The sequence below is a fragment of the Phyllostomus hastatus genome, unplaced genomic scaffold, assembly GCF_019186645.2.
Source record: "Phyllostomus hastatus isolate PE091 unplaced genomic scaffold, TTU_PhHast_1.1 phas_contig_58, whole genome shotgun sequence".
NCBI classification, from domain to species: domain Eukaryota; kingdom Metazoa; phylum Chordata; class Mammalia; order Chiroptera; family Phyllostomidae; genus Phyllostomus; species Phyllostomus hastatus.
Genome location: NW_025333916.1, coordinates 58,076,156 through 58,104,079, shown reverse-complemented (window position 1 = coordinate 58,104,079; position 27,924 = coordinate 58,076,156). Strand labels below are relative to the sequence as shown.

The 27,924-nt window shown below is 44.7% G+C and overlaps 1 long non-coding RNA gene across 1 annotated transcript; it reads left to right on the top strand.

The window, feature by feature from the left end:
• Positions 1–6,014: 6,014 nt before the first annotated feature.
• On the top strand, positions 6,015–15,632 carry LOC123824669. Its single transcript, XR_006786736.1, has 2 exons — positions 6,015–6,271; positions 15,154–15,632. It is a non-coding gene; the product is annotated as an uncharacterized LOC123824669 (long non-coding RNA).
• Positions 15,633–27,924: the final 12,292 nt, after the last annotated feature.

The following is a 27,924-nucleotide window of genomic DNA, read 5'->3' as shown; positions in this document are numbered from 1 at the left end:
CAGCAAGCCGCCTCTGTCGCCCACACGGCTACGGTTTAGGTTCCTCCCCAGGACAAAGTGCAGGCAGTACAAAATCAGCAGTCCCCATTGTTGTGGGTCCTGGACTTCCAGACTCTAATCCCGCCTAGTGTGTGGCCCAGCAGGGTGGACCAGCCCATTTGATTCATGGCAGAGGAGTCCTTAGAGTCCTGTATTGCGAACACAGGCTGTCACCAGGCCACCTGTGGGGACATGATGATGAAGGAGAAAAGATACTAGAGTTTACCTTTGTACAACACAGGCTGTGTGTGGATTTTTTTCAATAAATACTAGAAATGTATTTTCTCTTCCTTGTGATTTTCTTCCTGTTTTCTTTTCTCTGGCTTACCTTGTTATAATAATACAGTGCATAATACCTCGAACATACAGAGCTGTGTTGATCGACCATTTATTTCTGTTGGCAGTAAATCTCTCCAGTAGACTATTAGTGGTTAAGTTTTGAGGGAGTCAAAGGTTGCACGCAGACTTTTGATGACGTGGGGAGTCAGCACCCCCTAACCCTCACATTGTTCAGGGGTCAACGGTATTTTGTTTTTCTAGTGTCACTTCTGAATCTTTTTCTCTCTAGTCACCATGAATTTTTTGCTCACCTCAGAAGGGGCAGAGTCACCTTGCCGGCTCTCCCAGGTGCCTGGCCAGGAAATCTGAACGGGTCTGCGGGTGTTCACACACCCGCCGGGTGGGGGGTGGGGGGTGGGCCGGCGAAGGGGTAGCCTCCATTTCTCTGTACTGGCCAGGTGATGCTATTTTCACAGAGGGTTAGTACATTTATAGGCAAAAGTCAATGTGGAAAGAGGAAAGGGACCTTTTGGCTCTTGTTGTCAAACTCAGAACAATAACCTAGTGGCTGGCAGTCAAGGTTCAAACGGTCAGGAGCATAATGAGTCTGTCAGAGTCTCAGCGGTTCGAGGTTTAGGGATTTGAGGGACGGTATTAAAATGTCATAAACATCACAATCCACAGAATAAAGGTTTTAGAGCTATTTGCTTTTGTTTTCTTGTTTTTAAAGAAAAGAGGCCTTTGCCTTTTTTGAGCCTCTTCATGGGGATTCCATTTTAGAAGCTTGGGCTTTAAGGAAATAAATAAACCAAATTCCAAGGCACACTGAGGTCTCCCCAAGAGGTGGCACTTAGAAGCGGATGGTCTCAGAAGTGAGCAGGGAGTCGGGGCGGTGGCCACTAGCAGTCACTGGCCGTCACACGGAGGAGGCAGCAGCGCCTGCGGCGGGAAGGCTGAAAACTGGGGGGGCTCACCGCCTTTCCTGAAACCAGCGCTCCGTGCTTGGCTCTTGTTTTAAAAGTCCCTTTTTGTTTTAAAGCAGAGATTTTTCCAAGGGCATTTCTCAGAGCCCCAGGCTTCCTCATCAGCGCCACGGGGCTGTGGAAGGCGCCAGATGGGTGGCCTCTGGGACCCCGCTCTGGCTGTATCCCCACTTACGTATTCATGCGTTTGTTTGAAACATGGAGTAACAACTGGATTGAAGTATTTAGTCGTAAAAGGGGTTTTGCTAAAAAGTAAAAACAGGAAGAAGGAAACACAGACCACCCACAGACGGAGAACAGTCCTGAGGGAAGGTGTCACCCCCAATGGCCTTGCGGAAGAACACCGTGGTAATGCATCCACGGGAGTCACAGCGGCTTGCTCCGCACAGTGCAGGCTCCCAGGATGGAAGCCCAAATCTCAAATACGACAGGGAGGGGTGGGGAGGTGGGGAGGTGGGGAGGTGGGGAGGTGGGGAGGTGGGGAGGTGGGGAGGTGGGGAGGTGGGGAGGTGGGGAGGTGGGGAGGTGGGGAGGGGTGGGGGAGGTGGGGGAGGTGGGGAGGTTCTGGGCCTCGTTAGAAGCCAAAGGGGGATGAGGAGGATGAGGGAAGGCTGAGCCCCAGGAAAGGGACGCATTTTAGGTCGTTGGCAGAGAGGGCCGGTAAGAACATGGACATTTGCGCAGAGGGTTCTAAACGGGGCAGAGAACGTCGAAAGGGGATGGTGCATCCCATGAAGTGGCAGATCCGGGGGAAATGCCCTGCAAACAATTTCAGAAATCGAGTGAGTGCAGAGACCTACGGCCAACAGGTGCGTTTCAAAGGAAATTTCTTAGAACCAGTCACATGACTTTGGGCCTCTCACCAACTTCAAGGATTAAAAGATTCCGCGAACAGGAAATTAAAACGGAGATTTAGGAGAAAGCTCTAGATAGAGAAAGCTGCGCTGCGAGTTCCACCCTCCACCCCATGGGGAGCGGGGAGCGGGGAGCGTGGGGGTCTCTTTTTGTAAAATAAGAATGACCAGCAGCCTCACGTGCGTGCCTGCTCGTTTCCTTCCTCAGGGGGGAAGAAACTTTTCCAATGATTTACTTTGAAAGTGGAAACGAGGGGAAAATGCCTTTTGATTACAGGCTCTCTAACCAGGTCTGTTTACTGCACCCGCTGAAAGGGCTCACGGGACAGCTGATTCCAGCCCATGGCGGTGTCTGGAGCGGGTCTCCTCGGCAACCTACAAAGTGAAACCCCGCACGCCGTGGTCAGGGGAACAGCGGTCAGTGGGAGACACCACGGAGTGTTTGGAAGGTTAGTTACACAGGTGCTTGTTCTGGGTCTCTCAGAGTGTCCTTGCAGAAGCCCCTCGCAGGTGGCGCTCCACCTGGCAGGTCTTTCCGCCTCACTACATGCCGGACTCTACATAACCCCACTTGGTTTTTGTAAAGTGGACCCACAGAGAGAGGGAAGAGAAAGGCTTTTGGCTTCTAGGGAAATAGGAGGCAAGGGTCCATGCACCCTAACCCTGAAAATCCTTCTGGTTTCTTTAGTTGTTTTGGGAGGGAAGGGGCGTCACTTGTCTCCTTTCAAAACATTGGCTGTCTGTCTCCATCGGTCCTCATTGGCTTCTTTCAGCAAGATCCTTCTTCGCAACTTCTTGCTCATGGGAAACATGGTCACAGACCAAGAAAGGAAAAGATTAATGTCTTAGGAAAAGCAGATATGGATTTGCGGTCCTGAAAGAATAGGCAAAATGTAACAGCATACCATCCAGTAGATGCAGCGGGAGTTAGACCTGGAGCGACGCTCAGGAATTACAGGAAAAAGCACGTGACAGCCGTGTTTCCCTGGGGTTTCAGGAAGCGCTTCTAATGAGCTGTTTTATGCATAAAACATTTCTGAATATTTTTTCAGAACAGTACAGAGTAATCCCCCGGGAAAAGAAAAACACATACAGTTCTATTTCTTGACCCACAGATGGGGGAAGAGCGTGTGTGTCGTGAAAACTGGAGGGAGGATTGCGCTTTTTTGGATCCAATAAAAACAGTGACATTGATCATTGGCATCTCCGATTTTCACCTCCTTGTGGGCAATACGAGGTGCATTCATTCATTCGCATGCTTAATACATGTCAGTGGTTATAGTCACCCGATGGTTTAGAGGACCAGCTCAGCCTCTGTCCCATTACTGACTGAGTGGTGGTGACAAAGTCACTTAATCTCTCTAGGCTTTAGTTTTCCTTACTTGCAAGCAGGAATGACAATGGTCCTGACCTCACAGAATGTTTGGGAACATGTCACGAACTAATAATGCAGATGTGGTGGCCTTGGGAAAGAGCTGAGCAGATTTCACGCTGCTCGAACAGACTCAACAGCCTCAGCTCCTGTCTTTTTGGGTCCGTCTTCATCGGTTCCCACAGGGCTGCCCCCAGCCGGTGACTAAGCACGGTGGGGGGACCAGTGCAGGTCATCCTTATGAGATAAGGGCCCCCCCTGCCAAAGATGACTTTGGTTTGAAGACTCCCATTGGCTTGGCGGAACATTTCTGGGAATTGCACTCAGCTTGAGACTCTTCCTGCCCAGCCCTTCCGCCCCACCCCCTCCTTCCGCAGGTGTCAGAGCGTTGTTGTGGTACGAAGTCTCCTTCTGCTTTCCGCCACCCCCTCTCCTTTATCCTTCACAGGGTTTTCACCCACAATTAACCTTTTCCATTTTATCCCACCTGAGTGCATACAAACTAACGCAGTTGGTAAAAAAACCAGCACCTGGTATCTAGCATGTGCTCAGCAAATGGCGCTTTTTTGTTATTAACAAATATATAGAGTGACACATAGCATAAACATAGAATTCCAAGGAAGGAAACGTCATTTCGAACCAAGACATTCACCAAGATTTCACATGCGAGATGGATTTTGAGCTAGCTGGAAGAGTCTGGGAAGTGAGGTTTGCTGAGATTGGGGACCAGCAATTGGAGCTTGGACAGTAATGCATGCAGAGCACGGCGACTGGGGAATGGGGGTGCTCTGGAGTGCCCGGGCTGTGGGCTGCCGTGTGCCGCTGTAGTGCCATGGACGTCTGGAAACGCAGGTTGGGGCTCCAGTGTGGAGGGGGTTTTGCTGTCATTCCAAGAAAACCTCAAATCTCAGTGGCTCACAGCAACAGATGCCAGTCGCCCATTTGTGTTACACGCTGGTGACTGCGGACCAGCTGCTATGGCTCCGTTTCACACGTGTTCTCACCCTATTCTCTGACTCAAGCTGAAGGAGCTGCCCCCATTTGGAAAACATGGTTTCCCCAGGGGGGAACAAATAGCAAAAAACAGACGTGGCTTTTGTAGCTTCTGCCAGAGAAAAGACATATGTCTGCTCATATTTCATTGGCCAAAGCAAGTCATATGGTCACGCCTGGCACTGGTAGGGCTGAGAATGCCCGGCCAATCAGGAGGCACTAAGAGTCTCATTGCAGTGGGTGGAAATCCATATCTTCTCCAGGAAAGAGGGTTCGATAAAGCAGTCCAACACAGGTAAGAAGTCATTCAGTTGACCAAGTGTAAACAGTTAATACTTTTTAGCAGGTGAGTGACATCATCGGCGTTGTTTTTGGGATATGGAGATGAAGTTGAGTGGGGGGATGAAGAGAAGGATAACACAGCACCTGTCCATCCAGGGGCAGACGAGGCCAGGCAGGCTACGGGAGTGACGGCTGGAGTTAACTGCCTTCTGCTCCAGGACCCAACTTTCTAGTCTTTATTCTGAGACCTACACTAGCAGATAGAGAAGACATTCATGGGTTGAATTCATGGGATGAATAAAATCAAATCCCTTCATAAGTATTTGGATATTGGGGCCAATTCTCAGGTTGGCCTTAGAAAACTGTGAAAAGGAAGTTGAATTTGTGTTCAGAGCCCACTCCCCTTCCTGTACTTGTCTCCTTGCCATTTGCATCCCTGTGGTCCAAGCCCCAGCCACAGCCTCTCAATCTGTACCCCAGATGCCCAGGTCTCCTCACCTGTGACCCCCAGGAATCCCTCCCAGCTACTCCCACTGCGTCTGCCCAACCTCCTGCTCCAACCCCACGTCCTCAGAGAACCACGCTCCCAGTCACTAATCCTCGGGGCCTGGCCAGGTAACTGCCTTGCTAGCTGCTCCCTCTAAAAATGCAACTCACTGCAGAACTGCAGAATGTTCCTTTACTCTCCTGTTCTGAAATGTTTATGTTTTATCATGAATGTCTCAGATAGCGAATACCTTAACTTCCAAAGAGCAGCCTCTTCTGTAAGCCAGCTGAAAGAGGTATTTTTAAGCAAGGTAGGCAGTTCAGAGCAGGCCTTAAACGAGACCACACAAGCAAGTGTCTTAGCATCCCGGGGCCTCTTATGAGCATTCTTCACCCTACAAAACTTCTCAGGGGGTCAGTTCACTCATGCTTGTCCTCGCACACCCAGGGTCAAAAAGTTTCAAACTCACGGTTTTTTGATGGGAACATAAAGGAGAAAGCCATCACCCCAAACTAGTGCTGGTTTGGTAAGTATGCCTGGGCTCATCTTGAGATGAAGGTACCTTTCACCCACCACAGAATTGATGGAGGCAATTCCGTTTGCTCTTAAACTCAATGATTCTAGCAACAGCTGCCTCTTGGGTGAATAAATAACCCGGCACTGACTTACCCATGGCATCAGGTCACACAATGATCTTCATCACATCCTCCACTGCCAGCACAGAGAGGCAAAGGCCTCCTGCAACCACAGCCTCCAGCTTTCCTGCTCCACATACTGGCGCATCCAGTTGGACCTGCAGACACAGAGCCACTTCTGAAGTTGTGCAAGGCTGAAAAAGACAGGCCACCTGCAAGCCTGGTCACTCTGTGGCCTGGCAGCTTGACCACCATGTCCGTGCCCCCGTGCCTGGGACTCTGTGGGACTTTCGGCACCAGGTTCCTTTCCACAGGAGGGAGAGAGGCAGCCTCTGCTTCTACCGCAGGTACGTGAAAAGGCAGCTATCTGTTTGTGAATAAATTTTGCAAATTTGAAGCAGAGTAAGAGGACAGCACAGGGGAAAATGGAGAAACCGGAGCTGCGGAGGCTGGGAAGACTTGGGCTGACTTGGCAGATGACAGGTTTTGTTACAGATTTTTAAAATAATGTTGCTTTAGGAACAGAAAGAAAGCCAAGCCAAGAAACATCAACAGTAAGTTCTCCTCCTCCCCCCTCTAAGATATGCTGAAGCCAGGTTTAATTTTATGTCAGGAAAGAACTCTCTCCTGAGACTTTCCTGGCTCTGGTTCAGCTGAGGATAATGTTTTCCAGCCATGTTTCCAGAGTCCCTGAAAAGTTGAAAGGAAAACGGCAACCAGTCGCGCGGCCTTGACTTTGAAGCAGCAGGGGGAGCTGTTATGATAAAGACACGGGTGGTTTCCCCTGCACGGGGGTGCTTTCTGAAATTGAGTCAACAGCCTCTGCTTGTCATTTTTGGGACCAGGGAGCACCTGGAAGACGGAATATTTACAGATGCTAGCAGCTTTTATACCTCTGATTTCAATGCAAAGCCTTCATGTTATATTTTAAAGCAAAATGGGGAAAAAGCCTTAGATATTTGTACCAGTTGCCAGCAGCCTGCCCAGCATGACAGTGTCCCGTGATTACTTCCATCACCGCGGAATGGTGTCTCGTGCTGCACGGCGCGATCCCAAAGTCTTTGATGGAATCGGATATTTCAAGTGGGACTTCCAGGGCGTAAAAAAGGAGTCTGTATAACAAGCTCAGTAAAATGTACCCACACTTACCATAGAAGGTATGTTGATACTGCCCAGGGGACTCATGTGCTTAGTAACTCTGGTTTTCAGATCACTTGGACCTGTTTAAAAGCTGAGGGGAAAGAAGGTAAGGAGGCCAAACTCACTGCTTATTATTAGCAATTTTCTCTGCTCTTCTTCGTGTTGGTTTTTTTAAGGTTCTACAGTCCATGAAAACACACCACTGTTTAGTGATGGATTAAGTGACTACTAATATTTTAGGTCATTCCCGTGCTCGCCACCTCGCATCGCTTGGTTTCTTCCAGCATCAGCAAAACTCTCTGCGTAGAACTTTCTGGAGCTAAAATTGGACAATTATGGGTGTCTCTGGTATATTCTGTGACTATTGTCTACATGTTATGGTCATGGGTGGCCCCAAGAGTAGTAAATGTTGGCTTCCACAAGAGTCGGCTAAAGGTAATGGTGACATGCAGGGAAACTGAGTCCAGGAGAAGAGGGGAATAATGGGGATGTGGATGGAAGATGGGGGGTTCGAGAAGAAAAGAGGCATCTTTGAAGGAAGAGGTTAAAACTCAGAGATCTCTCTGACCTGGTGTGTGGCCAATATGATCACCTTAAGGACTAATTTTACACGACCCCAGGAATTCCACTGTACCCACACTTACCATAGAAGGTATGTTGATACTACCTTATGGAGTGCCTCAGATTTTCAGACAAATTGTGGTAAAATAGTCTGAGAAACCGAGAAATTGTCCAGAAAGTAGACTGAGACTAATAGAGGGCTGGCAGGAATAAGCAAGATAATCTGAATATGTAAATGGAGGTGGGACAATCGAGAGAATTAGATACAGATAGGTCAACATTGGCCTTGTCTCCTCTCAGAATAATTTTGGGAAAATTACTCTTCATACCCTATAAGATCAAGAAATATTTTACATTTCTGCCCCTGAGAGAAAAACAGGCAAATAAACTGTTTTTTTTTAAATGTGGGTGGCTTACGGACATTTACCTCCTACTATGCTGATCAGCAGTATTCTCAGTGGTTCCAGAAAGTTCTGGATCATCCATCAATGGTTAGGTGCTCCTTCTACGTACACTGTGGTCTGACTGGGAGCTACCATGAGCCTCAGTTTCACCCTTACGCCGCGAGTCAGAACTATATTCCGGATCAAACAAGATGGCCTTCCTGGGTGTCCCCCACCGGGACCCCCGACCATGCTCTGGTCTGCAGAGGGGTCACTAAGGATATAATGACAGTGTTATCTGTTGGGTTTGGGGGATACATCAGTAATGAAAGATTTGCTTTGATGGCAAATTGGAGTTGAAATCTGTCCTTTTACAATTTCTGTGAATTTGAATGGGTTTACAAATGTGCCTACTGAAATGGTGTTAACTCAGTAAGACATTTGAACCTTCTCTGTCTCTAAATCGTTCCTCCCACTTGTACTCTACCAACTCTGAATTCTTTGTGGGGTATAGATTTCCTTAGGGAGTTGAGGCAGCTCCACAGTCTTCCACTGGTTTCCAGACAGGAAGCCTCTGGCCAGCCTGTCATCAACACAAGTTCATCCTCACCTTCTGTCCCCTTCCACTTGACCCAGTACAAGCATGAGCTTGCACTCTGCCTGATTGGGGTCTATCTTGGGGACACCCCCACCTTGCGTTCCCCTCCTAGGATCTCTCTTCCAGGGTTCTGAGCTACAGGTGGGCAGGGAAGAGCAGGCAAGGGAAGGGTGTCATGCTAACAGGTGTCGCCGTTACTTCTCTTTCTCCATGAGCACAGCCTGGCCATTGATGCCATCTCGGAGCCAGGCCTCCTGCTTCTGACTCTCCGGGGACTGGAGGTCTGAGTCCTTTGCACAACAGCGATTAGGGAAATCCCCCTCAACCCCGTCAAGCCCTCAGTTCCTGCTCCTGTCCTCCATAGCCTCTTGTATCTGGCGTGTGTGGGGACACTGCCTCAGAGTAGGGATTGAACAAGCTCACCTAAACTCAAAGTACTGTCCACCTCACCCACAGGGACCTCCCACCTTGGTCATTAAGCTGAGTGAGCACACACTGTCCCCTTGTAGCCCCTCTCTCTTCAGGACTGATCTCCCAGGAACCTATGAGGCCCAAGCAAATTCACAGACCCTCTTCCTCAACAAATGCCCAGCGGGGGACTAAATTATACACCAGCCTTGTGAGTGACTCTCCCAGAGAGAGGTTCAGAAAGAAAGCCTGGGCACCCCCATTTCCATTCCCCGTGGAGAAAGGAGGGAATTGCCTCTCATCTCTCACACACTTCGTTGCCATAACTCTTGAATTTGCTGCTTCTCTGTCTTGCTCCCAGTTGCAACCCGAAGGGTGGAAGCTAGTAGTACCCGGCCATGTCTGTCGCCTCTTGGGAAATGTTGACTCTGACTCCAGTAACTGTCAGTGAAGGTATTGAATCCTTCTTTCTCTGGTCATGCTTTGGGTCCTAGTTGCCAGACCCAGGAGTCCCACAAAGAGCTTGAAACAGGTTGAAAGTCAACAAAATCCTTTAGGAGAGAGAACACGTAGAATAAACATATAGACATTCAGGAGAAGTATTTGGAATCAGGGAGGCAGTCTTAAGATTTTTTCATTATCACCCATGAATTCAATTTATTTAGCAAACAAGACCCCAATGTCTATCACAAACCAGACATGATGGTAGACTCTTCTAATGAAAAGAAGCTATATCCCCTGCTCTTTAAAAGTCCTCTCCTATTGTGTAATATCTACAGTTCATGACCCTGAATGTCTAAAGGTATAAAGGTGAGGGGCTAAGGGCAGCAAAAGAAGAGAGAATGTTTTCCTGGAGAGGTCAGGGTCAACTTTAAAAAAAAAAAGACAGTATTTCAGCTGGCTCTGAAATGTGAATGGCATCTATCCTTAGGTGGAGGAAGGGACATGGGAAAAAACATTTCACGTAGAGATAGTAACGGAATGTGCAACACAAAAAGATCCCGGTGAAGGCACACACACTAAGTAAATGGGAAATTGTCAAGGTTTTAAGGCAAATGAATGATATACAGAAAGTCGTTTTAACAATCAGTTATGATATCAGTATAAGAGAGACAGGAGAGTAAAGAGCTGGGAAACAGCTGTGATCATCTGAGGGGCTGAGTGAGTTGGCGAGGCCGTGATCGACGTGTGTAACAACAGGGAAGGAAGAGGAGAGGTGTAAGACATCTTTAATCATCAAAAGAGACTGGGTCAGTGATTTTGAAGCTTGGACGTCTGAGTGTGCGAAAACACTCTGAGGTGGAGGACGCAGGGAGAGCTCAGCTGGGAAGAAGGTGATGAGCGCAGTTGACTGTGACGCGTTCACTTTGAGGTGACTGTGGGGCATCTAGAAGGAGCTGCCCGGGAGGTACCAGAGCTAGAGTTCAGAAGAGAAGTCTGCGCTGACTGTGGGGCTATTCGGTGAGCAAGCAGATGAGGCTTGAGCTAGGCAAGTGGGTGTGAGCACGTCCTGTTGGAATGTGCAGGGAGATAGCTAAAGACAGAACAGCTGAAGGATAAAGGAGGCAGGAGACGCGCTGGTGAAGAAGGGGCAGGAAAAGTCATCCAGGGAGGAAATCACCAGGGTGGAACAGCGCCTGGAAAGCCAGGGCAGAGGGAACAGCCAACCAGACCCCAGTACTTCCGGTGTTAAAGGTTAGAGAAAGGCTATGTAGAATAAAAACTGAAAAAAAAAAATCGACCATAAAGAAATCAGGAAGGACTTGGGTGATGTGAGCTTTAACCAATGTTTCTCTTATGTTTCGGAATTTGAAATGAATACCTTAAAATAGATGGTTTAGAGAACTTTAAGCTGTCTCTCAGATCAGAAGTCTCTGCAGATGCTGATTTTGCCACGGCGTATAAAATGTGCTTGTATCCTTACATTTTTCTTTAGGATAAACAACTTTTGAGCACATGAGCAAAAAGGAAGAGACCATCACTTTTAAAAAAAGCATTACACTAGACGTGAAAAAGGCCATTGCCGAAGGGGTTGGAAGTGATAACAGCAATTTTTCTCTGTAGGAAAGGAAATGACTTCGATTCAGGAAAAGCGGCTCGCTGACTCGGCAGTCAGTCACATGGCTCCCCAGGGGAAGTGGAGAGATTGGTTTTTTCAGGTCATAGTTCAGTGGAAAGTGAAGTTGGTGTTCACTTGAATAAAGCTTTCTTCAGTGACACCGAGTGTGCCGTCAGAACGGCCAGGAGGGACACAAAGAACGGGGTAGCAACACCCTCTCTGTGTTCCAAGCTTCTAAATGTCAAGTCAGGTTCCTTGCTGGAAGAGCACACAGCTTGAGGCATAATGAGAAAGGGCATATAAGTTATGTATTTATTCACCATTCTAGTCTCACCTTTTTGCATGTAAATGCACATTTTCTTGAAATAAAAAAAACATCAAGAGTAAAAGGTTTTCAAAAGTATGGCATTCTCCTGTGAATAACTGAATCAAAGGGCCACTATAAATATACAGTATTTTTTCTTACACGTATAGCTGGCACACATTATAAAACTAAAAGGATTCTCTTGTATGTTGTTTCTGCTCAAGAAATAATGGAGTTCAGAAATAGCAGAATTCAGGACAGTCTCAGAATAGGTGTGGACTCAAAGGGAGTGAAGGAGAGCAGAGGTAAGATCTCTCAAGTGCCTGCTGAGCTTCAGGCGCACGGTGAGAGTTGTGGTGATGCCGTGACGCGGTCCCTGAGCTGTGCCCAGTGCTCCAGAGCTGAAGTGCCTTCCACATCTGGGGAAGTCTGCCCGGCTCCCCAGGTCCCCTTCGATATTTATCCCACCGTGGTATTGTTATCAGTGATCTTGGCTCTGTTCTCACTCTGAGTCAGGTCCAAGGTTAACTTGGATCTGAGAGTGAATGACATGAAAAAAGTGAAGGATTTTCCTGGGCACCTCGCTATGTATGGATTGCTTCCTCTCTTCCACGAGGCTCCACCTCTTGGCTCTGTTTGCGAAAGCAAGCTGGCTAAACTATAATTAACCCGTGAGAGGCTACCTAGATAACTTGAATTTTCTTAGGATTATGGACTCCTTTATAATCCCAGAGACTTATCTATTCTACCTCATACCCAATACGGGAATCCCTCCGACATAGTGAAGCAACCAAGTGAATTATCTAGACTTGGGCACCGGACAAACTCAACTTCCACCAACAACTCTGTCACTTATGACCTGTGTCCTGAAGCAAGCTGCTTGACCACTCTGAGTGAAATGGGATGATTGAAGTGCCTTCTTTGTGGGACTGTTACAAAGACTCAATGTGATACTATATGTTACCTAGTTGGTGTGGTGCTCAGAACTTCAATGGTAGTTGGGAGAAAAAAATGACTTGGATATTTCCAGTTACCTGAAACTCACTATTTAAATGTCTTGTCCTTTCGTTAAGCCAAGAGCTCCCTTACTCCCCACCACCAGGAGCGGGGAGTCTGTCTGCTCCACCTCCTACACTGTCCTCTCTCCTCCTCACTCTCAGTCCTGACCCGGACTTTTCTGTCAAATGGCAATCGAACTTACGCCAAAATTTCTCCACTCAAATATGTTTAAACTGTGTTCCCTCCCTTAAGAGCAGGTTGTAAAAGTGACCCAGTGGTGGTTTAGCATTGATAAACCCCGGGGAGTTAGCTGGAGGGTGTCACTCTCTTACTATAAACCACCTGGCGTGTTACCTAAAAGGTACAAGTGATCTCTTTAATGAAATTTTATTATAAGATGGTATTTTTGTTTTTTCTCTGTAGTGTGATCGTGTTTATTCTTGACACTCTTATGCTGTCATTGAAACTGCTCCGGAACTAATTAGTAGATTGAAAGGAGCAGATTGATAACAATTAAACGGGTTATCCATCTGCCAGATTGATTTGTGTTCCAGCAGGGCTAGAACTGCTGGGATACAAATCCCCTCACTAGCTGTGTGCTCCAGGCCAGCCGTTTAATTTCTCTTTTCCTCTATGACTGCTGTGAAGGTAAAGTAGCATGCTAAGTGACAGAGAAAGGAGTACTCATGTAGCACGTTACTGCAGAGCCATTGAACCCTCAGGGAACGAGCGTAGTCTACAGACCCCCATCTGTAAGAGAGCAGGATGACCTGGCCTAAGGAACAGACCTGAGTTATATTAAGCAGTAATTATGATCATCAAAAGAAGATATGGAAGGATGCTCAAGTATTGGCTTTAAATATTGTTCTTTGTTCTCATTCTTTAGGTGCCCAAGTAAAGCCATGTTCCTTGGTAGTGCCTAATTTATAACACTAAGTTTAGGCTCCTTTAGATCCAGGCTATTCTATGTTCAAAGCCCAAGTGCTATACTTATCTGTTTCTGTTCCTCTCTGCTCTTCACTCAGAGGAATGACCCTGTCCTTCGATTCATTCTTCCATGAACAGAACACTACCCATTTCATTGCAGCTGCCATTCAAATAGACAGGATTCTAAAGAGAAACACAGAACCCGTGTAGGGCTTGTCCTTTCAAATCTATGAAATGATAAATATCACAACCAAGTAATAAGGCGACTCCTCTGTTTCAAGAGTGATTTCAACTGGATAGTAATAACCTCCACTAGAACCAGTATAACCTTTTTACCATGCTCCGAAAGTGAAACACTTCATTGTCTCCTCTTCAACACTCCTTTCTCACAACAAACCCATTTACTGACTTCCCTCATGTCCTGCCACTAGGTTGTGTTTCGGATGCCACATTTTCACTACAATAAAAGAATTACCCCTCTCTGCGGGATCGGCATGATATCTGCATTGAAGCTCTGGCATTCGTGAATGAACTGGGGCATGGGATTTGGGCATCCCATACATATCCCACTTCCTGACCTCACCATCAGCTGGGGGACCCCAGAAATCAGACCAACTACACCCGGAATCTCAGTTCTGTCCTCTGATCTTGTCAAGCAATCCTTGCCAGCAAATATGAATAGTCTCGTCTTTTCTGTCACTATAATTTTATTGTGAATTAGTGACCTAAAGGGATGGGAAATGGAGTCCAGTTTTAACCATGGCTCCCCAGGTGGGTCTGAGCTACCCCGGGCAAAGTACTTGGTAGTTCTGTGTCTCAGTTTCTCTATCTGAAAATGGGTATTATAGCAATAGTGTATGCATCATGGGATTATTGTGAAAATGAATTAAGTAATTTAGATGAAATGGCTGTAACACTACTTTGCATACATTAAGTTCTTAATAAATATAAGCTGTTATTAGTATTGTTATTGTTTTTTCAATTGACTCAAAACACAGCACGCGGCTAAGACAGGTGTGATACGAAATGTCAACATGGGGACTCACCTTCAGGCCTCTCACGTTTCAGGTGACCGTTCAGGCTACTCAGGGAAGGAAAGCCAAAGTCCCTTCAAGTGATATGCATGCAATATCTCCATGGAGGTAGAGGAATGGGGAAAGATTCATAACTAAAAATAGAACCACAGTTCCAAACCATGCCTTAAAAAACAAAGAACATTTTTCACATGAGTGAATTTTGTATTTGCAGCCTGTAGGAAAGTTTTGACTTTGTAGCCCCCATCACGCATTGCTGCCGGCACAGAGAAGACCCACCTAAGAACTGGCATGAAAAATACTCCCCTCGATTCTATGTCCCTCGTTTTCCCCCTTTTCCCAGGACGGAGAGAGTCACATCGGGGCAACTGTTGCCAGTTTCTCCCTGCCTATTGTAGTGCTGAGTAGGTAGTGTGTCCAAAAGTTTAGGAGGACTGTTAGGATTAGAACTTGTTTCAGTCAGAAGGAAGGAAACGGCCACTTCATTTGAGAAAGAGTTGACGTGAATACATGACTAGGAAAGGCATCTATTTATTTAAACAATGACAATAGGCCCCTCAGTATACATCTGACAGCACTGTAGACTGCCTATCATGGGAAGAAGCTGCTGCCTCATTTTCCTTTAGATACAAGAAATAGTGAGACAGTAAAGGCAAAACAAACAAAACACTGATTATCAGATAGTTCAAAGCCATTAAAAATACAGATCAAATGAGCATGCAAATAGCAGGTGATACGGTAAGTGATACAGAATATTGTACTGCAAACCTGAGCGCTCTGAAGTAATTTACTATAAAACCTTCTCTTCAATTCCAGATAACCCTTCAGATGACATCAAAAATGTATGTGAAGTTATGACTAACCAGCCAGGATAATGAGAACTAAAAGGAGGCTATCTCCTTGTGGTAACCTGATTGCAAGATGTGTTCTACGTAAAAACGACAACGCCTCTAGCAGCAAAGTACTTAGGGGAAAAGCAAAGGAAAAAGGAAGTCTCTCTTGACTCATCAAAAAAATACGAATGAATAAAGTGAAGTTTAAGGAACAGATAAATAAAAGAATGTCAAATGTTACTGAGAAGAGAGAAAAGTTTCAACAATGAAATAAATTATCTAGTTCAGATGATCTGAAAGAGAAAGAGAGTCTAGATGACTGAAAACACGTGCCTAGGGGTGACAGAAGACTAAGGGAAAAAAGTAGATTCTGGAAGAAACTAAAAAATATGACTCGACATAAGAAATGGGGAAGTTGGTTTTAAAAGTTGAGACAGAGAAATAAAAATGCCTTACATTTCATTGCACAGGATACTTTCCAGAGCACTCGGCAAAAACTGTCTTTCTTCATTCCTACTTCCAAAACTAGGCTTTCTTTCTTGTTTGTTTGGTTGGTTGGTTGGTTGTTTTATTGTAATTGTTCAAGTACAGTTCTCTGCCTTTTACTCCCATCCCAGTCCGCCCCCACAGTGTTCCCCACCTCCCTCCCATTTCCACCCCCTCCTTATTTTTGTCCACGTGTCCTTTATACTTGTCCCTGCAAAGCCTTTCCCCTTTCCCCTGAAATCCCCTCCCCTCTCCCCTCTGGTCACTGTCAGCCTGTTCTCTATTTCAGTGTCTTTGGTTCTATTTTGCTTGTTGGTTTCTTTTGTTGATTAGGTTCCACTTATATGTGAGATCATATACTGTTTGTCTTTCGCCACCTGGCTTATTTCGCTTAGCATGATGCTTTCCAGTTCCATCCATGCTGTGGCAAAGGGTAGGAGCACCTTCTTTCTTTCTGCTGCATAGAATTCCATTGTGTAAATGTACCAAAGTTTTTTGATCCATTCATTGACTGATGGGCACCTAGGTTGCTTCCAGCACTTGGCTATTGTAAATTATGCTGCTATGAACATTGGGGTGCAGAGGTTCTTTTGGATTGGTGTTTCAGGGTTCTTAGGATAAAATCCTAGCAGTAGAATTGCTGGGTCGAAAGGCAGATCCATTTGTAGTTTTCTGAGAAAATTCCATACTGCAAAACTCGGCTTTCCAATTAGCCTCTGCTCTTTTCTCACTGGAAAATACCATGAGTCTAGATAGAGATGACCACTGAGATCCCGCTGACCTAGACACTTAGTAGAGGGCGTTCCTGTGAAAACAGGCAGAAAAGCATCAAAAGGGTGGTTGTCTTGCAGTGTAGGAGAGTAGCCCAGGTACAGATCTTCGACGTGTTAATGTAGAAAGTACATAATGACATAAAGAAACAAGAGATAAGCAATGAGAAGCATTCCAGACACTCCCAAAACAGTACCTCAGCCTTTCCCTTAAAATAAGGACCAACTGTCAGCTGGTTTCTCAAAAGAAACCTTACAGTCAAGAAGGGGCTGGAAAGAAGTATTCGAAGTCATGAAAGGCAAAGACCTACATCCAAGATGACTCTATCCAGCAAAGCTATCCTTTAGAATGGAAGGGCAGATAAAGTGCTTCCCAGATGAGGTCAAGTTAAAGGAGTTCATCATCACCAAGCCCTTATTATATGAAATGTTAAAGGGACTTATCTAAAAGAAGAAAAAGTCAAACAATATGAAGAGTAAAATGACAACAAACTCACAACTATCAACAACCAAGCTTAAAAAAAACAAAACCAAAAATGAAATAAGTAAACAACTAGAGCAAGAACAGAATCACAGAAACAGAGATCACATAGAAGGTTATAGTTGGGAGGTGGAGGGGGGAGACTGGGGAAAAGGCACAGGGAATAAGAAGCATAAATGGTAGGTACAAAATAGACAGGGGGGAGTTAAGAACAGTATGGGAAATGGAGAAGCCAAAGAACTTATATGTACGACCCATGAACATGAACTAAGGGTGGGGGATGGTGGTGGGAAGGGTGACACTGGGTGGAGGGGATAAAATGGAAAAAAAAATGGGACAACTGTAATGCTCTAATCAATAAAATATACTTAAAAAAAAAAAGAAGGACCAACTCAGAAAGGAGTTAAGCATTCCCTAATGGAGAGGGGGACAATGAATTAGGGAAAACACAATTGACAGCATTGGGTGGATCCCGCACCAGCCCAAGGGAGCAGGAATTTTTTATCGCCCTAGCATGTGGACCAAGTGGGATTTTGAACACAGGAGAGGCATTATGAAAGAAGCACGTTAGAAACTGTACTTTGATGGGAGTGTGCCAAAGGGCAAAGGGGAAGAGAGACCCAAACAGGACTCTGTTTCCATAGCCCTCCTATAGGTTGATAGGTTGAAGTAAGGTGGTAGATTAAATTGCTGGATTACATGCAGAGGTAGAGAATCCAGAGACTATGTAAGAAAAATGACTTGTTATTGGGGGTGAAGGAGAATGAGACTCAGTCGCGCTCTAGGATGGCTTGTCCTTCTCTCCTTATTTAGATGTTTATTTGAAAGCTCTTTCCTCACAGTTGCTGAAGCATGCTCAATTCTTAGGAATGCTTCTCTTTGTAATACCTCCTATAAGACTCTTATATAATTCAATGGGAGAAATATCTGCACCGTATATTTCAACCAATGCTCTCAAATTGTTAGCAAACAATCAAACTTCTAGAAAACATTTTAATTCTAAGAAGAGGCCTCTGAGGCCATCCTTAGTACTAACAAAGAATAGGGAATATAAATACCACAAGGAAAACACCACAGATAATCTGAAAAGTGGGATTTTTAAAGCTCTAATTTGAATGAATGCAGATGGCAAAGGTGCTATCTGAATCCCCTCTATTAAAAAAAAGTGTCTTGAATAGCCAGTGCCACCCCATTTTCTGTTAACAAAATGAGGGCAAAATTAGAACTCCAAATTTTCCCTCCATCCCTGTTATAAAAGGAGGAGGGAAACGCAGCGGAGTCAAAGGCACACTTGAACACCAAGGCCGGATTGTAGAAAAATCCTTTCTCAGAGTAGGCTGGATTTTCTCAGTCCATTACTTCTATAGTTTTGCCCTTTGGTGAGTCAGGCCACACCAAAGAAGATGAGAGTCCCCAGCAGAAACCTGGGACCTGCCGTGTCTCTCCTGTCTTCCCTTAACCACTCCCCAAGTGAACACCTTGACTTCCAGACCCTTCCTCGTTCTGCTTGTTGTTCTCTGTATACAGTACAGGGTTTCTGTTTGCCTCCTGAAGGACACGGTCCCAAACTGTACCTGTGACATACCCAGACTGGATATTTTAATTACCATGCCCAGTTGCCTACCTGGGCAGTCAGGCTGTAGTGTTCATTTATACTGAACTTTCAGAGAACTAACAAATTCCAGGAATGAGATTCAAGCAGGTCGCCTTCTTCTGATTCCTCTGCATTTGATTTTCTGAATCCAAGTTAGGATTTTGCATGTATCCCTAGTAAGTAACAATGAGATTTAGCTCTCATTTCCATGCTCCTGAGATCTTTTCAAGTCCTTGGTCTGTCATCCAGGGCACTTTTTCTCTGTTACGGGTATGTGTCGTCCAAACTCCTTAATGTTGATTGGACCCTCATTTTTAAAACGTTGCTTTCTTTCCTTCTAAAAATTACATTCTTCTTGTTCTCTGTCATTTTTTTTTAATCAATGTGTGGTTACCTCTTGCATGCCCCCTACTGGGGACCTGGCCCGCAACCCAGGCATGTGCCCTGACTGGGAATCGAACCAGGGACCCTTTGGTTCCCAGGCCCACGCTCAATCCACTGAGCCACACCAGCCAAGGCTCTGTCACCTTTTTCACTTCTCTTTCTCAGTCTCCCTTTAGGCTTTCTTCCATTTACCCATTCACTCATTTATTTGCTAAGTCATGAAATAAATATTTATTGGGCAACTCCCCTGTGCCAGGGACTGGGCTAGTGTCCTGGCTGGAAATAACAAAGATGAATCACAGCCCTTGTTTTCAAGCCCGTTCCACAGCGTCCCTCAGCTTTCACTTAGCACTGGGCAATTTTACCTACAATCATTGCTAAAAATGTATACTCTGCTAAATCCTAAACCAAAGTATTCCGCTTTATCATGTCTTGAGGCCTACATGCATGTTTTCACTTCTTTACTAGACTTCACTTAATTACCCCACAAAAATCCTCAAATTCAACATGGCCAAAAGCTAACACATAATTTATCGCTACTGCTAACCCCTTCATGACACTGATCTTGGTTTATGGGACCATCGTTTGCCCAGTCACCTACACTAGCCAACAGGGTGTCACCCTTGATTTCCCTTTATTTACCTTTCACACACAATGGGTTGCTAGGTCCTGTCAAGTCCATCTCATCAATACCTCAAATCCCTTTTCTCTGCCTCCCTGCTGCTACATTTTGGTTATCTTCTGTGAAATGGATTATTCTTATACTCTTTAACTGTCTTCCATACTTCTTATCCCATTCTTTCCAAACCCATCCTCCATACCGCTTTCAGGATGCCGACAGGAGTTAAGAGTTTTCCAAACAATGCCTGCGATACAGTAGCAAGACTTCAATGACCAAAAGAAGTACAAAACATGAGTCAAAAAGTAAACTGTGAAAAGAAGATGAAGCTGGTAATAATACCTAACACTTAGTCCTTCTCACTCAGACCCTCGCACAGTTGTCAGTGCTTTACACGCGTCAGCCCGTTCAGTCACAGGTGCCCCCTGAGAACACATGAGGAGCTGAACGGTGAGCTCGTCCGAGGTCACTCGGCGGGTGAACTGGTCAGCCGGAGCCCCAGCTGTCTTTCCCCAGAGCTCACGCTCTTACTCGCTCACCATGCTGCCCCCGAAGAATGAAACGGAAGTACAAAAGTTATGCCATGAAATTGTATGCACTTGCTACAGGGAGTCGGCAGATTTAACTCTGAACTCTCTGAGGGCCACCACCACCAAGAGCAACGCAGCTACAAGATGTACAGTATTGACAAGTAAAAACAAACCAGTTGCCCGTGGGAATCACTGCCATATTTAATGTTCAGATCCACTTTAAAAAGTGGGGGTTAGCTAACATAAGACAATCGGGCTGCTTCAGACCGTCAAGTTCCAGTGCTCTCCCTCCCAGGAGCATGCCCACACCCTCCCCTTCCCTCCTCTTCCTCTCCCCCAGGCACGGTACCTCTGCCTTTCTGTCTCCTAAGCTCCCAAGGCCCTCCTTTTGCTTCTGTAACTTGTTTCCTGAGCCAGTGCAGCCCAGACATTTCACTTGTTACCTCTGAAACTATCTAAATACAGTTTCTCTTATAGCTTGAAAAAAAGGTCAAGTTCTTTTGGTGGAATCTATCGCCTCTCCTGATGAGAGGTAGATAGTCCTACAGGTGCTGTCCCCCAACAGCCACACCATGCCACGTGGGTGTGCTGGGGTGACACTGTTGCTCATGTAATAGCAACCAGGCAAAAAAAAAAGTAAATACAGTCAGACAAGCTTATAAATTTGGGAAAGGCTCTGCGTCCGCCTTAAGTACTCAGGCAGGCAGGCACCCCACAGGAATGGCTGACTCAAGGCAGGTGCGGCTGCATTCCAGCAGCCAAGGCAACCAGCCTTCTAGCTGACAGGCCACAGAACCTTCTGTCGGGCACAGGACAACTTCATCCTTGCTGTGACACCTCCCATTCATGCAGGGACAGTGGCACATTTACAATACTTCCAGCCAATCTACTCACCTTGAATGCCAGTCGTACACCAGTGGATACTTATTTCTATCACCTTTTTGCCAGGGTTTTTTTCCTTAGACGTTTTGCACCACAGATGCATTTGGCCATCCGACAAAACCTGTGGATTGCTTCTCAGAATAATGTTTTTAAATGCATTTAAAAAAATACTTCGAAGATAACCAGTTATGGTGGAATGCAGTTATCAAAAGTAGTTTAGTAAAAACACATTTCTCCTGTAAAGCATTGCATCACGAGGCCTAAAAACCTCCGCAGCTCTGAAGAAATAATGAATCTAATTTTTATTTTGAGATATTTGCAATAACGTAAAGCTACGTGAATATTGATCCGATTGCTGGCGAACCCCAAATCAAGACAAAGGATGCCCTTTAAATGATGCCCATGTTTCACGGTACCCGAAGACGATGGGTATCCATGTCCAAAGCTGACACAGTCCTGACAGAGGGACTGGAAAGAAAACAAGTCTTGGCAAATGTCCTCTGGCCAGAAGTAACCGTGAGCCACTTTTGTCACTCACGTGACAGTATTAACATACGAAAAGCATCTAGTAACTAACAGGGATCCCAGACCTACAGGAAACTCAGTAAAGGTGAGGCCGGAAAGAGCCAGTCTTGCTCACGCACACTCTCCAGGGTAGGGCTCCAGGGCCTTGTTTTTTTGAAGCCCTTAGTTTTAAAGATGCTTTGACTATACCTGTTTTTACCTATTGTGTATTGACTTTTGGTTTAACTCTCAAAATATGGTGGGGAGCTTTGGGGGCTGCCTTTGCTGGTACCCCAGTATTTCAATGACCTTCCCCATCTGGGGCACTTGAATTGGGGTCCATGGACCTCAAGGAGTTCTGCGGAGTCTCTGACCCTTCCAAATACAGGCATAAAACTGAGTCCAAGGAAGTAATCTATAGCTATCACCAGAATCTTAAAAGGGAACTTGACCGGCCAAAAAATGAGCACTTTTTATACTGTTTTTCCCTCCTTTGGCACACCTGTTGGTCTCCATGGCAATAGTTCAGCACCGCTCTCCTGGGTATGTCTTCTTTCCTTCACAAATTTTAATTTCCATCTTTCTTGACCTCATCAAGAAATCCCCCGCCCAGCCTTCCATTATGCTCCATCAAGTGTGTCAACACCGGGAATAAAGTACCTCTCCCTGGCCACACCTTACCCTGAAGGATTTTAGGGTCAGTGCTCCCTGGGTTTGGCAGCAACACAGGAAATGTGTAAAAAGAGAAGCCTTCCCCTTCCAGGTTTTCCTCCTGCTAAACTAAGTTTCATGCCTGGGATGAAGCATCTGGATGCAGGAAAGGCCGTCACCAACCAAACCGTCCCGCACGCATAGGTATTTGGAAGCATGCAAAGAATCTCGCGAGACTCGAAGCAAACTGTACATGCTGAGGAGGGGACTGTCACTCATGCACAGACTGTAGATCGGTCACTGCTGCCCTGGTGGCTCCAACCAACAGAAGCGTCTCCTTGTTGACACGGGTGACCCTAGAACAAAGAAACTTGATGACACAAACATATCCTTTTCCCCAGCACTTGAGAGTGTGTGATTTAACCTTTAACTCCAGCTTGTTGATGTAGGTGAGATGTCAAATACTTTCTATGGCGCTGCTGGCAGCTGTTAAAAGTGTTTTCATCACTCTTGCACTGGGGAGAAGGCAGTCCCGATGTACCGCCAGTCAGCCTCCCAGGGCCGCCCCCCCCCCCACCATCCCTCTCCCCCTCTGCCACTTCCTCTGCACCGAGACAGGAAAGCAGTGACAAAGAGCAGGATCAGCCTGGTCGTCTCTGTTAAATCTGCAGTCACTTAAAGTGTCACTTCCTGTTTTTTGGAAGAATATCGTTCTAGCAAAGAATTGAGACTTCAGTCTCATGACTGGCTATGGACAAATTACCTAAATTGTGGCACAAACGATAAGGAGTCCAGTATCAGAGACTGTAATTGCTTTTCTTATCCTCCTCTAATTCCTTAGACTCAGAGATAAAGCCTCTTACTTCCTTGAGATCCAACCTTTGTCCTGAAGGCACAACACTGTGCCTTCTACCCACGTTCATTCCCAGAGGACACCCATCCAACTGTTCCTGAGGCTGAACCCAAACCCATCTGTCTACTCATTCAGGGCAAAAGCTTTAAATGGATACATTTCTCTTTAATGTTTAAGCCAAAGTGTAAAGTTCTTATTAGTTTTGCCTTTGCAAGACAAAGGTCCTCCTCCTACTACCAAAGCGGGGGAAAGCACAAAATTCTCAGCAGTGTAATGGCATAGGTATTTTATTTTCCTTAGTGGTCATTCTTGTTCTCTTAGAGCTAAGAGACAATTTTGCTGAGAAAATTGACTCTTAAGCTACCAGTAAAATCATAGCACATAGGTAACATACACCTGGAGACATCGACTCGGATAAACTAGACACTACCCAGTAGCATTTCATCTTATCAGCCTGGAGTTGCTGCTCATTCCTTGGAAAGGAAATCTCTGTCCATTAAAGAAAAGAGGTTCTTCCAAATGCACTAAAATAAGAGTGGGAAGTGGCAGGGCGCGGGCAGGGTGGTGGAAGGTCGCTCCATGACTCAGAGAAGTTTGGCTTCTATAATTAATATTTTTAAGCCATCTTATTTCATTTTTAAAATAGTTATATGGTCAAAGGGAAACTAACGCATCTCTAAAGTAGAGTGTACCAAAACAATATATATACACATATATATATAAATACATATACACATACAGTTCATTCATACATATTCATACACATGTACATATAATCACATATAGTGTCTGCTATGTGTTTATTGGATGTAGATTCTTATTTTAAGTATATTTTATTGATTATGGTATAACAGTTGTTCCTTCTTTTTCCACTTTATTCCCCTCCACCCAGCACCGCCCCTTCCCACCAGCGTCCCCCACTCCTTAGTTCATGTCCGCGGGCCTTACATATAAGTCCTTTGGCTTCTCCATTTCCTATAATAGTATTAACTTACCCCTGTCTATTTTGTACCTAACAATTATGCCTTTTTTAATTGCACAAGTTTATTCTACCTTTTCTTTTTAATTTTATTTTAATCGTTGTTCAAGTAGTTTTCTGTCCTTTACTCACATCCCGGCCCACCCTCCCATCCCTTCCCACCTCCCTCCCATTTCCACCCCCCCCCCTTGTTTTTGTCCATGTGTCCTTCATACTTATTCCTGTAAACCCTTCCCCTTTTCCCCTGAAATTCCCCTGAAATTCCCTCCCCTCTCCCCTCTGGTCACTGTTAGCCTGTTCTCAGTTTCAGTGTCTTTGGTTCTATTTTGCTTGTTGGTTTGTTTTGTTGATTAGGGTCCTGTTAAAGGTGAGATCATATGGTGTTTGTCTTTCACCACCTGGCTTATTTCACTTAGCATAATGCTTTCCAGCTCCATCCATGCTGTGGCAAAGGGTAGGATCTCCTTCTTCCTTTCTGCTGCATAGAATTCCATTGTGTAAATGTACCATAGTTTTTTGATCCATTCATTTACTGATGAGCACCTAGGTTGCTTCCAACACTTGGCTATTGTAAATTGTGCTGCTATGAACATTGGGGTGCAGAGGTTCTTTTGTATTGGTGTTTTAGGGTTCTTAGGATATAGTCCCAGCAGTGGAATTGCTGGGTCAAAAGGCAGATCCATTTTTAGTTTTCTGAGCAAATTCCATACTGTTTTCCACAGTGGCTGCACCAGTCTGCCATCCCACCAACAATGCACTAGAGTTCCTTTTTCTCAACAACCTCTCCAACACTTGTTTGTTGCTTTGTTTATGATGGCCATTCTGACCGGTGTGAAGTGGTATCTCATTGTGGTTTTAATTTGCATCTCTCTGATAGCTAGAAATATTGAGCATCTTTTCATGTGTCTCTGGATCCTCTGTGTATCCTCCTTGGAGAAGTGTTTGTTCAAGTCCTTTGCCCATTTTTTAATTGGGTTTCTTGTCTTCTTAGAGTGGAGTCGCGTAAGTTCGTTTTAATTTTGGAGATTAAACCCTTGTCTGAGTTATCATTGGCAAATATGTTTTCCCATACAGTTGGTTCTCTTTTTATTTTAATACTGTTTTCTTTAGCTGTGCACAAGCTTTTTATTTTGATGAGATCCCATTTGTTTATTCTTTCCTTTATGTCCCTTGCTCTAGGGGACATATCAGCGAAAATATTGCTGTGTGAAATATCTGAGATTTTCTTGCCTATGTTCTCCTCTAGGACTTTAATGGTGTCATGGCTTATATTTAAATATTTTATCCACCTTGAGTTTATTTTTGTGTATGGTGTAAGTTGGTGCTCGAGTTTCATTTTTTTGCACATAGCTGTCCAGTTTTCCCAACACCATTTGCTGAAGATGCTATTTTTACTCCATTTTATGTTCCTGCCCATTTGTTGAATATTAATTGACCACAGAGACTTGGGTTTATTTCTAGGCTCTCTGTTCCATTCCATTGGTCCATGTGCTTGTTTTTATGTCAGTACCAGGCCGTTTTGATTACAGTGGCCTCTAATACAGTTTAGTATCAGATATTGTGATCCCTCCTACTTTACTCTTCTTTCTCAAAATTGCAGCAGCTATTCGGGGTCATTTATGGTTCCATATGAATTTTTGAAGTGTTCATTCTATGTCTGTGAAATATGCCATTGGTACTTTACTAAGTATTGCATTGAATCTGTAAATTGCTTTGGATAGTATGGACATTTTGATGATGTTAATTCTTCCAATCTGTGAACACGGTATATGTTTCCATTTGTTTGTGTCTTCCTTGATTTCTTTCTTCAGTGTTGTGTAGTTTTCTGAATACAGGTATTTTTACCTCTTTGGTTAGGTTTATTCCTAGGTATTTTATTTTTATTTTTGCTATTTCAAATGGGATTTTTTTCTTGATTTCTGCTTCTGCTGTTTCATTGTTTGTATATAAAAATGCCTTTGATTTCTGGATATTGACTTTGTATCCCTCTGTTTTGCCTGTTACGTTTCCCCCATTCTCCTTCCTGCCCCTCTCTGCTGATAACCCTCCGTGTGATCTCCATTTCTGAGATTCTGTTCCTGTTCTAGTTGTTTTATTAGTTTGTTTTTGTTTTCTTTTTGTTTTTTTAGATTCAGTTGTTGATAGTTGTGAGTTTGTTGTCATTTTACTCTTCATAGTTTGATCTTCTCTTTTTTCTTAAGTCCCTTTAACATTTCATATAATAAGGGCTTGGTGAGGATGAACTCCTTTAACTTGACGTTATCTGGGAAGCACTTTATCTGCCCTTCCATTCTAAATGAAAGCTTTGCTGCACAGAGTCATCTTAGATGTAGGTCCTTGCCTTTTATGACTTGGAATTCTTCTTTCCAGCCCCTTCTTGCCTGCAAGGTTTCTTTTGAGAAATCAGCTGATAATCTAATGGGAACTCCTTTGTAGGTAACTGTCTCCTTTTCTCTCACTGCTTTTAAGATTCTCTTCTTATCTTTCGTCTTGTGTAATGTAATTATGATATGCATTGGTATGTTCCTCCTTGGGTCCAATTTGTTTGGGACTCTCTGAGCTTCCTGGACTTCCTGGAAGTCTATTTCCTTTGCCAGATTGGGCATGTTCTCCTTCATTATGTTTTCAAATAAATTTTTAATTTCTTGTTCTTCCTCTTCTCCTCCTGGCACCCCTATGATTCAGATGTTGGAACATTTAAAGTTGTCCTGGAGGTTCTTAAGCCTCTCCTCATTTTTTGAATTCTTGTTTCTTCATTCTGTTCCACTTGAATGTTCATTTCTTCCTTCTGGTTCACACTATTGATCTGAGTCCTGGTTTCCTTCCCTTCACTGTTGGTTCCCTGTATATTTTGATTTATTTCACTTTGCATAGACTTCACTTCTTCCTGTATTTTGCAACCATACTGAATGATTTCTGTGAGCATCCTGATTACCAGTGTTTTGAACTCTGCATGTGATGGGTTATCTATCTCCTCATCTCTTAGCTCTTTTTCTGGAGTTTTGATCTGTTCTTTTATTTGGGTCATATTTCTTTGTCTCGGTGCACCTGTTACATAGTGAGGGGTGGAGCCTTAGGTATTTGCCAGGGCGGGGCTACCCATGTCACTGCATTGTGGCACTTTCTGCAGGAGAGTAGTCTGAGAGAGAACAATGCCACTTGCTTGGCTCTTGCCCCACTTTCAGTCACATCCTCCCACTACTTGGCCTTTCTGGTGTTGATTCCTTGGGCGGGAGGAGGTTTGTGTATGTTATAGGACCTTGTGGGTCTCTCCAGTGAACAGTCCTGTGAAGCTAGAAGCTTCTCCCACTGCTACAACCCCCACAGAATTTTGTGGCCAGAGGTTTTGAGGATTTATTTCCCCACACTGGAACCCTGGGTTGCATGGTCTGTCTCGCTCCAAAATTGTTCCTCCTGGTTTATCCACATATAAATGTGGGACTGTCTGATCAACTGGCTGCCTTGCCCACCATTCTGCCAGCTGCTGTCTTATCTGGTATCCTCTCTGCCCCTCCTACCAGTCTGGATGAATGTTTCTTCTTCAATTCCTTGGTTGTCAGACTTCCACACAAAAGCTTTTTAGCAGTTCTAGTTATTTTTTGTTTTTAAATTTCTTGTTGTCCTTCTTTTGGTTGTATGAGGAAGCAAAGTATATCTACCTATGTCTCCATCTTGTCTAGAAGTCTTTAGATGTAGAATTTTAAATTATCCATGCCACATAAAATAAAATTATCTCAGCTAAACTGCCTGCTGTGAGCAACTGGGTAAAATCTTTTCATAAGAATGTCTAAAATAGCCATTGGTGTAATTCTTATTTCATCAGTCATTTAGAGCCATCATATCCGTTCCTACACATTGAGAAGGAAGGGGAGATGGAGCATCAGACCCTTTGGGGATCGTGGTCCCTGTCTGAAATACCATCTTTGTATCACTCTCTGCATTAAATAACTCAGCGGTCCAGTGGTTTAAAGAGTTCATGTACAAGCCAGAAATGGCCTTAAGCATTAGCCCTTAAAGGTAC